We start from the raw sequence: 10,978 nt of genomic DNA, 5'->3' as shown, positions 1-10,978 counted from the left end.
CTTTGAAAAAAATTAAAATCATTCATAATCTTACCACCTAAAGGCAATGAATTAAATCTGTATCCTTTCCAGTATTTTCTATGGGCATATTTTTAAATATTGAGATGTTACTGTGTTGCCTTTTTTTTCAGTAATACCAAAAGAATTACACCATGGATATACTGTTTATTGAATCATTTCTCTAGTGTCCAACATTAAGATTTTATCTTGTTTTTCACCATTATTGATAGGCTGAGTATTGAACAGAAATCTTGTCCCTCATTTGTAACCATTTCTGTAGTATAGAAGATATGTAACCATTTCTATCCTAGAAGACAAATTACTGTTATAAAATTTTACAAGCTAAATGGATGTGACTAGTGACAGTCCATGTGAAGTTTTCCAGAAAGTCTATACTAATAATAGCTACTTGAATGTCTACTACATTCTATTTTTTCAGGTAGATTTTATTATGCTTGTTTTATTGACCTTTGAGAAAACTAAGGTCCATTAATGTGTTTTGGTCAGAGCCACTGAACTGCAAGTGGCAAAGCTATAATTCAAATTCAGAAATGTTCAGTTCCAAGCTCATGTTATTGCCATATAGATTTCCAACATAAACATTAAGTCACCAAGTTATTATCTATTTACTGAAGAAAACATAGAAAATACAAGGAGAAAGTAAGGAAAATGAAAATAAATTGCTCATAAGTCTGCCACGTTCAACTGTTTAGTGAATTTACTGTTTTTAGTTCCAGATACAATTTTTGAGGTGAAAATAACTATAACAGTTGGAAGTGGTGGCACGTGTCTATAACCCCAGCTATCCAGGAGGTGAGGCAAAAGGATAAAAAATTCAATGGTAATTTAGTGAGATCCTATCTCAAAATTTCAAAATGAAAAGGGCTGGACATGCAGCTCAGTGGTTGAGCAAGTCTGAGTTCAACCTCCAGATTATAATTTCTCCATACTACCCTTTTCACTTAACAGTTTCAATACTGCTTCTTACCTTTCAAGAACATGAATTTTAAGTTACATACTTTTATTAATTTGATGTTACTTTGTAAATTTTTATAGTTGTTCAGCTCACTAGTGAATTTGTTCTTTTCATTCCCAGGACCCACTATCTCCCATGAGACTTACAGAATTCAATGTTGGGAATCACTCTTATCTTCAAATCACCACGTTGGACTGAAATATTCAGAAATTCAAAGCATTTCATCAAATACTTGCTGTGCAGATGTTTCAGGACTTTACACATTATTTAATTTACTGACAAAATTCAAATTTAACAACAATTACTTTTAAACTAGTTTCTTTTTCTTCCTCACTCTTTTTCCAATCCAAGAAAGCCATGTAAGACATATATCTCTACATTCATCTTCTCAGGCAAATGGGAACTTAAAAGATTTCTTTTGAGCCTTAATTATTCCAGAAAGACTATCATATCTATAGCATCTATTTAATATTGAGGGGAATTGGGATATATTTGCTGTTTGTGTGCATGTGCATTTATGAATATGTATTTTGAAGAATAGCTATACAAAATTCTGCCATCATGTCATAAAAATTAAGCTTAAAAAAGGGATTTTAATTAATCATAACTTTACCCTAAAGAGAAGTTTATATATTTACTGAGCTTTCAACCTTCCCATATCAGATATCTGAAATTTGAGAAAATGCAACACACTGTGACCAAAGTCCTCAGATTGAGAATTTTCACAGAGGCTCCTCAAAGCACTATAAGTAATATGCAAGATCGAATCAGATCAGTACAGATTTCTACTTTTTTAAACAACAACTAGGGTTTTAAAGACTTAGTACTAGGCTGTGGTAAGATTCTTTAGTTATTTGTATTCATTCTTCTGCTGTCTAGGTCTACTTTGACCTTTATATGAAACTTTTACAATGAAAAAATAATAAGGCTAAGTTATGGACCATCAGTTTTAAAAAAGGTGTTAAAGGTGACTTTCAGGTTGAATTACAGTGCTGTTCAAAGGATGAAAATTCCATTGTTGACATTATCTGAGGATTAACAAAAGATCTGTGTTTTCACAGCAGGAGTTAATGTACAGATAGTGATAACTGAACAGTAATATGTCAATCTTTTCTTCAAGCTTTAGTGGCAACACAACCATTAAGATAGTTTACATTCATTTCCCCATTTCTTTATAATCAACCTGTCTTTCAGTTCCACTGCCTGAATCAATGAGTATGGAGACTAATGATGCTTTTTTATGCTAATAACTTGAGAGTGTTGATGTTTTTCACATTTTGACCAGTGTTGTAGTGCTCAACTCCTGACAATAAGCCCCCAACTCTGAAAGAGAACAGTGCAAGTTAGAATTATCTGAGATATCAAAAAATTGAACCATTTGTAGGATGGTTTGTTTTACTAAATTAGCTTCCTAAAATCTTTTTGAGTGAAAAAAGTCAGTTGCCTGCCACAGGTAACTCTAACTCATTGTTAGAGTTCCAGCACAACTGAGAAAGTAAGTATTGCAGCTACTTTACACAATAACAAACCCTGTTTACTTATATCTGATAGGTACTTTAGATAAATGTGAGACTTTCAGCATAATATAAATAGACTTTGGTGAGATTTTCATTTGAGAGAATACTAAACATGACTAAATCTATTAGGACCGGAAGTAAGGGATTGTGTCTTAAACTCAGTAACTAAGGAACAGCGTAATAGACTTTGAATGCTGAACTTCATGAAGAAGTCTTATACATTCAGATTCAAAGATTTTCCCTCTTTCTATTTTCCTTCCAAAACTTTTCTTGTTTCAATTTCTCAAAAACTTCTTTGGCTATCTACATAGTTTTATGATGGACAGGTTTTGTTTTCTATTGTATGCAAATATATCTTTCTATAAGTACAGGAAGATTGTTTACGTCATATCAAGTAGGCCTCAAAGCAATCTTCCTCTTTCCTATCTGTCACCATCTGCCAAGAGTATAGACAACGCAGCTGCTATTTATGATTCAAAGTCAGAAAGGCATGAAGAACTTCTCTGACGCATAGCATGTTTTAGGACTAAATGTCCTCACAAAAGACAGTATTAGCAAACTACAGGGAAACACTTGAGAGGTAGAGCTCTGTGTAGCTATAATGTGACACTGATTTTTTTATGTCTAGCCCTAACTCTATATGCTATTTTCCAGAAGGTCAAATGAATTAGAGATTTACTCAGGGACTTGGAGAAAAAGGAAACCCTATTCTTATTGTAGCACTTTGATCCTATTAGTTTGTAGATTGATAATAGCCCTATCTGTAGATCATTTGAAAATTGACTACTCTGCATATCCATCAACTGGTTGATTATTGATCAAGAAGATAGAGAGGTTTGCTTAATAATAAGCAAGCCATGATCTGGCTCCTTGTCCTTCTTATCAGTGGAACCCTGTTCAACAACCTCTGTGGGATCTCATTCCTTAATTTATGGTAATCTTTTTTCCTGTTTTCAACATGAAAGTGTTTGTTAAGATCTTACATCTGAAAGGTGCTATGTAACTCCCTAGTGCTCTTCTATGTCTTTAATTGCATCACTGGGATGAAAAATTTAACCATAATGGTATTTCTAAGTTACATGCTTCAGTCTTTCTTCCAATCTTTTATGCTGATGTCTTGCTTAGATGGCTTAGAGTACTTTGTTAATGTTCCTCTATTTGATTCAACAGTATCCTTGGAAAGAGACAAAATAAAAATTACTTATCCTGTGGTAGAGCTGGAAAAATTAAGGATAAGAAAATGATATAATGCTATCCAAAACAACATAGATATGTTTAAAGTGCACAATGACTTGAATTTTTCATACTGGAATTACCATGGAGCAGCTTAAAATCCCAATAACAATGAAGATAGGCTCATATTCCAAAGTAGTCTAATTTTGTCCAAAATATTGAAGCACGCCATTTATACAACTCTTACATTTTAATTGAGTATGTATATCTTTTTCCCATTGGTCTTGTGTGGCACATAAATTTCCCAAAATATGGTATTGGCCAGTGCCATAATCCTCTGTAGCATCATTAAATCCCAATTTCAGGGCTGGTTTTGCAAGAAATACAATGTGCTTCCCCATGTTTCTGCCAAATTGTGCAATCTCCTGTCATTTAAATTAATAGAGATTCAAGCAAAGTCATAGCAAGTATGGATATCTATTATTATAATTCAGAACTTAAATGTAATTAGGCCCAAATATACAGGAATATGAATCACTCAAAACCTATCTCTTTTTTTTAATCTTAGGGAGGGTCGACAGGGTGTTCAGGGTCTTACTACTAGATCGGACTCATAGTGATCCGCCTGTTTATAGCCTCCCAAGAGCTGGGATTACAGGCGCCCACCACCACACTGTCTCAATTGCTGTCTCTGTGCATCCCAGGGACAGGGCCAGCACAGCAGGCCCAGGGATAGAATCCCTGGCCCCTGAACCTGCGTGCAGGTGTTTTAATCCACTGAGCTATTTGGCTAGCCCTCAAAACCTATCTCTTTCATATCACATTATACATATTTGTATGTGTTCATATGCACATACACAGCTGGCTATGATAATCCATGTCTATTAATCCCTACACTTTGGGAAGCTGAGTCAGGAGTACCTCAAGTTCAAACCCAATCTAGGCCACTTAGTGACTTAATGAGACTTTGTCTCAAAAATTAATAAAATAATATAGGGCTGGAGATACAGCTTAGTGTGAAGGCCCTGAGCTCAAACCCAGCATTTTAAAAAAAAGCCCTTATGTGTGCATGCACACACGCTTCTCAATCATCTCCCCAAGAAGGCTGCCTGGTCACAAGCAGCAAATACTTTAAGAATTGACTTTCTGTCCTTTCTTTTGAAAAAAAAATCCAAAAATCCTAACAAGTGAAAAAACTTTCCTTCATACATTTGAAATCTTCTGCTATCAAAGTGACTAACAGGCTCAGTTGATGCAAGAGCCATGTTCTGTGCAGAAGCACACAAAGCATCTAACAAGATGATCAGATCCTTCTATACATCCTGCGTTCTCAGAAAATTGATGAGCTCCATCCATTCAGTAAAAAATGGTTGAGAAGGTATGGTACACCTGCATTTATTTAATCATAGCTGTAATGTACCATATTAAATAGTAACCATCTGCATGTGGCTGTTCTGTAATATAACAATTATTGGGTGCGTTCTAAAAGCATGTAACCCATGACTTGTTTACTTCTCCAAAATGGTTAGGGCTGTGTCCTGCACATTATTTAAAATCATTAAATGTTTTCATTGGAACAGCCTGGTACACAGCCATAAGCAGAATGAGTTAAAATAGTTTCTTAGTAGGAAATAGCATTAAAAGAGAAAAATAAGATAAAATATGTTTGGAGAATAATTGCTTTCACCCTGCTGGCTAAATCAGTGAAGGAACACAGCAGGAAAGCTGAGACCAGGTCTTAGTAATGTATGAAATGTATTGAAGAGACAGAAAAAGAAAAGCATTGGGAACCTCGGCAGTTAAACTCAAGTTTCCAATTTGCTACAAATCATTTTTTCCAACAATCTGCTCAAAAGTAACTGTATATATTGTTCTTAAAACCATACATCTTGTTGCAGAAATATTGACAAGTGTTGGACAGCATTATCTTCCTACATCCTTTATTAAAAGTATGTACATAAAATTATTGCTTATTTTCTATATTATGTTTTTGGTAAACAATATTAGCAAAGCCTAAATTTTTTACTGCTCTGAAATTTCTGTACATCTCATTTCATATGGGTATAACAGTTTATTCACTCCCAGGTTTTTGGTATGTGTGATATGTAGACTCCTTTGTAATATTTCATCTTCTGAACTTCCCTTTCCATGTATTAAATATTTCTTATGTTCCTACATGAGTATGAGTTGGGAAATAAATAATAATGTCTTTTAGGTAGAAAACTGACTGGCTTCATGGTACTTTATCATTTTCACTCTCCATTCAACCTCACATATCTGCCATTGTAAGTAAAAAAAGAAAGATTTTTCTTTATTGTTTTTTAGAGTGAAGTGATTTCTGGTTTGGTTTTTCTTTTTTGTATACCAAAACTGTTTGTTTTTCTGTCATCTATAAGAAGAATACATTGGTCCTGAATAAAGAACATAGTATCCCACTTACTCATGAATCATACATGACACTCAGAAAAGTATTTGAAGAAACTCTCATTAAGCAAACTCCCAGTAAATGTTCCCTCAATAATGCACCATTTGCACAAAAAGTGTTTTACAGACATAATGGGAGAAAAGTCGGATTTGTAAACCAAGAAAGCATAAGTTATTGAAAATTCAGGTGTCATTGGTAACTATCTGCCTAAATAGTAGTGCAACACGTGAATTACTTGGGAAAGCCACGATTTATGGAGGTCGGGCTTCATAGAAAACCAGAAAGAATTTTTTATTCCAATTAAACTTATAGAAACGAATTTACTTTGTCCTTGGTAAAGACCTCAAATATCTCTGTTGAAAATTCCATTTCATGTATTACAATTCATCAGTTACAAACAGCTTTAATTCACATCACAAAAAAAATTTAAAATGCTATAACACTAGAAAGCAACTAATTTCTTTGTAGATTAAAAAATGTTAAAAACACCTTTATACAAGAATCTTATTTGAGGTAAGAGTAATAAGAAAATTTATGGCATAGATATTTAAAAGAAAATTTTATAAATACAGATATAAATAAGGATATATTTGTAATGCTTTACACAGGAACACTGAACATAGCTAGTCATTTTATCATTGAGTGTTTACTCATTCTCATATTAGGGTTCTCTGGAGGATATAAAATATATGTATAATTATGCAATGGGATTTATCCGGTAAGCATGCAGGATGACAAGCAGAGCAATTCCTGATGGACCTCTGCACATGGGAAAGCCACAGGCAGTGGCTGCTAAGCCCAAGAAGATAGAAGCTGCAAAGCAAGAGAAATCTGTGATGCAGTACCAGCCTAAAGTCAAAGGCTTGGACACTCACTATAGAATCACCAGTCGGGGCCGGGGAGATGGCTCAGTGGAATAAGCACTTCCTTGGCAAGCACAAGGGTCTGAGTTCAATCCCCGGTTCCGCCAAAAATAAAAATTAAAAAAAAAAAAGAATCACCAGTGCAAGTATGTTTCAAAGGCTGAAGAAAACGGAAGCCAATATCTTGAAGTGATGGTGAAGGTTGGAGCACTTTCCAAACAGGACAATATCTTCTTTCCCTTTTTTATTCCATCCAGACGTTAAGCTTATTGGTTGGTCCCAACCAAATATAGGATGGATTTTCCCCCCTTGGTTTACTTGCCCCATGTCAGTCAACCACAGACATATACAGAACTGTGCTTTACTAATCTGGTAGGTGATTTTTTTTAATGTGTTTAATACAGGGTCTCACTACACAGATCAGACTCACAGTGATCCTGTTTTCAGCCTCACAATCACTGGGATTACAGGTGAGTGCCACCATGTCCAGTCTCAGTTGCTGTCTCAGCGCACCCTGGGGGCAGGGCTGGCACAGCATCCTGACCATCGAACACCAGTCTCTGAGCCAGCCCAATCAGACACTTTAGTCCACTGAGCTATCTGGCCAGTCCTGGTAGGTGTTTCTTATTCAAGTCAAATTGACATATCACAACTAATAATCACATAGTAGTATATATCAGTGTTTACCAACTCTAGAGGGGTACAGAATATATGACAGAAAAGGTGCATATTAAGTCAACTTTTTAAAAGAAAATATTTGGATATATTTCTGATTTTGAAATACATTTTCAGCATAAACCTCATCTGAAGTGCTCTAATCAATTTTATAAATCAGCACTATTTCATACTCAGATCCTGCTAATGCTGGCAAGTGAAAATAAATATAGCTTTATACTGTAAGAATTTCTATGAAAATAAAACCCAATTCATTGTACTAGGAAAGCAAAATTTTGCTATTCAAGCTTTAAAGAACGCAGGTTTCCAGTTAGTAAAAAATTATCATTAAGTTGCACTTATCAATCTACCCTCCTACTATTCATAAATTACCCTGGACAATTATAGGCACTTGTTAGCACAATGTGTTTCTGAAAGAATCAATATAAATAAAACCTAAAATTACTTCTGAGTCACAAAGAAGCTGTGTCAAGGCTAAAGAATTCTGAGAGCTGAGTTTACTATGAAATATAACAAAAGGAAAAGGAAATCCTGAGAGGGGAAATCCAAGATGTGGCAGGGAACACCAACATTGTAGGTCTTTTTCAATTGTTGGTCATCTCTAAATGTTGAGGCCTTCTATTTCATTTCATTTTATTTTATTTTATGTATTTAGTAGAGGGTCTACAGGGTCACAATATACGGATCAGACTCATAGTGATCCTCTTGTTTTCAGCCTCCCAAGTGCTGGGATTACAGATGTGCACCACCATGCCCAGTCTCAATCAATGGCTCAGTGTGCTCCAGTAATGGGGCAGGCACGGCACACAGGGATCAAACCCCAGTACCTGCACCTGCCTAAGCAGGCACTTTCATCAGCTGAGCTATCTTGCTAGCCCTGGCATTCTATATTATAGCTTTGTATCTTCAATCCATAAAGATTGTGGTACTGTTGAGAATAAAATTAATTGACTTCTTGTATGTCTATCCTATTAGCTGAATTGGTTCAAAGGCAACTTCATTTTTGCATGCACTGTCATTTCCTCAGTCTGATTATCTTATAAGAACCATCTGGAGCACCTATTCCTAAGTTTTAAATACTTCAACTTGAAATGAACACAGCAGTTGGATGCACAACAATATGGTCATTGCTAAGGATATCAGAAAGACTATTTGCAAAGCAGGTATCTTATAAACTCTTCTTCAGACAGCAGGAAACCAAATATTTCTACCAAGTTAAAGCTACCATAAGATTAGAGCACTTGGAATATTTAGCTCATCTCAGTGTTATGTTTAATGAAACTTGCTTTGGTTTTTAAAAGTCAAATGAGTTTTTAATGATAATTTTCTATTACAAGTAATGCATGTACTTTTCCTCAGTAATTCCTTATTATTAGATATTGGAAGTTTAATGCCTAAAGTTTTAAGAGCTCTTTTAATTGTGTATAAATAAATACTGAATGGCAGTGATTCTCAAAGGGAGGACTATAAATAACCCAAAAAGAGCAGGGAAAATAATCTTTGGATCCCATGTAGGGCCAGATATGCTCATGTTGCCTCCAGTCAGGGTGGAAAAATTTGTTAATTTCTAGATCATGAGCTAGAATTCTCAGTGTGGGGGAGTTGAGGTATTTTCATGGGTGAAGTCCTTAGAGAAGACATCGTGCAAAGCAGAAACCAGCAACAATAACAAGCAGCACCTTTATTGTTCAGCTTGCACATATACAGTCCATTATAAAAGTTTACATTCTTGTGTACAGTCATAACCATGTAGCCCATGTGTGGTTGTCTATGTGTACCCCACTGTCCACCTTCACTAGACCCCAGGGTCATGTTTCTATGCATCCTCAGATGCCTTCATGTTTGAAACTATCCAAATTGGCTTTCTACATCCCACACTCGCAAAGATCAGGGGACTGTTATTTATTGAGTGGCCTATAGAACAAACAGCTCTACACAAATATCACAACAAAGGGAACAGCATAGTGCCACTAACCCAAATTGCCCCCATGGCGCAACTTATGGTGACCTAACATCCAGTGGACCCCAAGTATTCTCACCATTGGATGAGCAGGTCCTGCTGCAAGGCTTGGATGGCAGAAACCTCCATATCCATTTCCAGTAAGGCCTTTTGTACCTGTGTGTGATGACCAGCATCATATATGCAAGAGAGAAAAAGTAACTCCTTGCACTGCAGTTAGCTAATCAAGGGCCATGTGGTTTTGTAAAACCACCTTCCTCATTTGACAAGTCTCATCTATGAGCAGCATCAAAGCCTGAAATGTGACATTTAGAGCCTGGGTCATGTATTGAGCAAGGGCTTCAATCTGAACAACTAAGTCTATAGTCCTTGCTCCTGATAACCTCAAGGCCATTGGCTAAAACTACTAGGCTACCTGTTGAGTTTGATGCCACCTGTGGTACACAGATTCTGAAGTGTGGGATGTGTCTGTAAAGGTGGGTCTGATAGTGCCCTTAACATATAGTAATCTCAAGGTGCAGCACCTGGTCCAGTGTGCAGGAAGGTAAGGCTAGGCCATGATGTCACAGTCCCATAAGATTTCCACAATGGACCAATCAGTGGGCACCATACTGTGGAGAACCACCTGGGCGACTCCCTTTAAAAGAAGAGCAATTGTCTCCATTTTGGCTAAACTTAATCCTATTTCCATGTATTGATATGTACAGAGCTGATTAGGACTTTTTTTTCCTTTCAATTGACTAAACAATTCCAAGGTGTTGGTAGTAGTCTTTGGAGATGGCAGGCATGTTTCTTTGGATCCCCACCTGCCATTTCCTTGTGTGAGGCAGGTCCAGATGGGATGAAGAGTCAATACACAATGCTGTCAGCTGGGATTGAGCCTCAAGATAGAGGCTATGACTTCCTAGGATTTGAGCAATTACACATCGGAGCTGAAGCATCAATCTCAGAGCATTAGCTACTATCTCTATTGTATAATGCAGATTACTCTTTCAGAATATTCTTCTGTCTGCATATCACAGAGGTAAATGCAAGCTTCTTTCCTAGCCAAGTTCATGGCTTTCACCTACTTCCTGCTATTCTCACAGTCACTCATCTTCAAGCCACTCTTCTTCATGAAGGAATAAAACCCAGGTGCAGCCTTGGGTCAAGACCTTTGTTCCATATACCATTATCATGGTTGGACTTAGGACCCCTTGGCTCCCCAAAACTACAAATATGACTACGTGTCTTTATTCAAAAGACGAGTTGCACTGAGTGTGGTGCATTGGAATTAACTTGATGGGATTCCAATAACTTATTTGTGGGATTATAAATACAAACTTCCCAGAACAAAATGAGGATGAAGATGTGCTCTCTATACCATACCAATGAGCTGATGGCCATTCT

General features: G+C 36.3%; 1 protein-coding gene across 2 annotated transcripts in view; it reads left to right on the top strand.

The window, feature by feature from the left end:
• Positions 1–4,254, top strand: part of Zdhhc15 (zinc finger DHHC-type containing 15) — a 215,736-nt gene extending 211,482 nt beyond the window's left edge. For both annotated transcript variants that reach the window (XM_004647319.2, XM_023707590.1), the window contains one exon: positions 1,097–4,254. The gene's annotated coding sequence lies outside the window, so the exon portion shown is untranslated. The remainder of the gene's footprint in view (positions 1–1,096) is intronic.
• Positions 4,255–10,978: the final 6,724 nt, after the last annotated feature.

The sequence above is a fragment of the Octodon degus genome, unplaced genomic scaffold (assembly GCF_000260255.1).
Source record: "Octodon degus isolate 3935 unplaced genomic scaffold, OctDeg1.0 scaffold00301, whole genome shotgun sequence".
NCBI lineage: Eukaryota > Metazoa > Chordata > Mammalia > Rodentia > Octodontidae > Octodon > Octodon degus.
The sequence above is the reverse complement of the archived record's forward strand: the minus strand, read 5'-3'. Positions and strand labels throughout refer to the sequence as shown.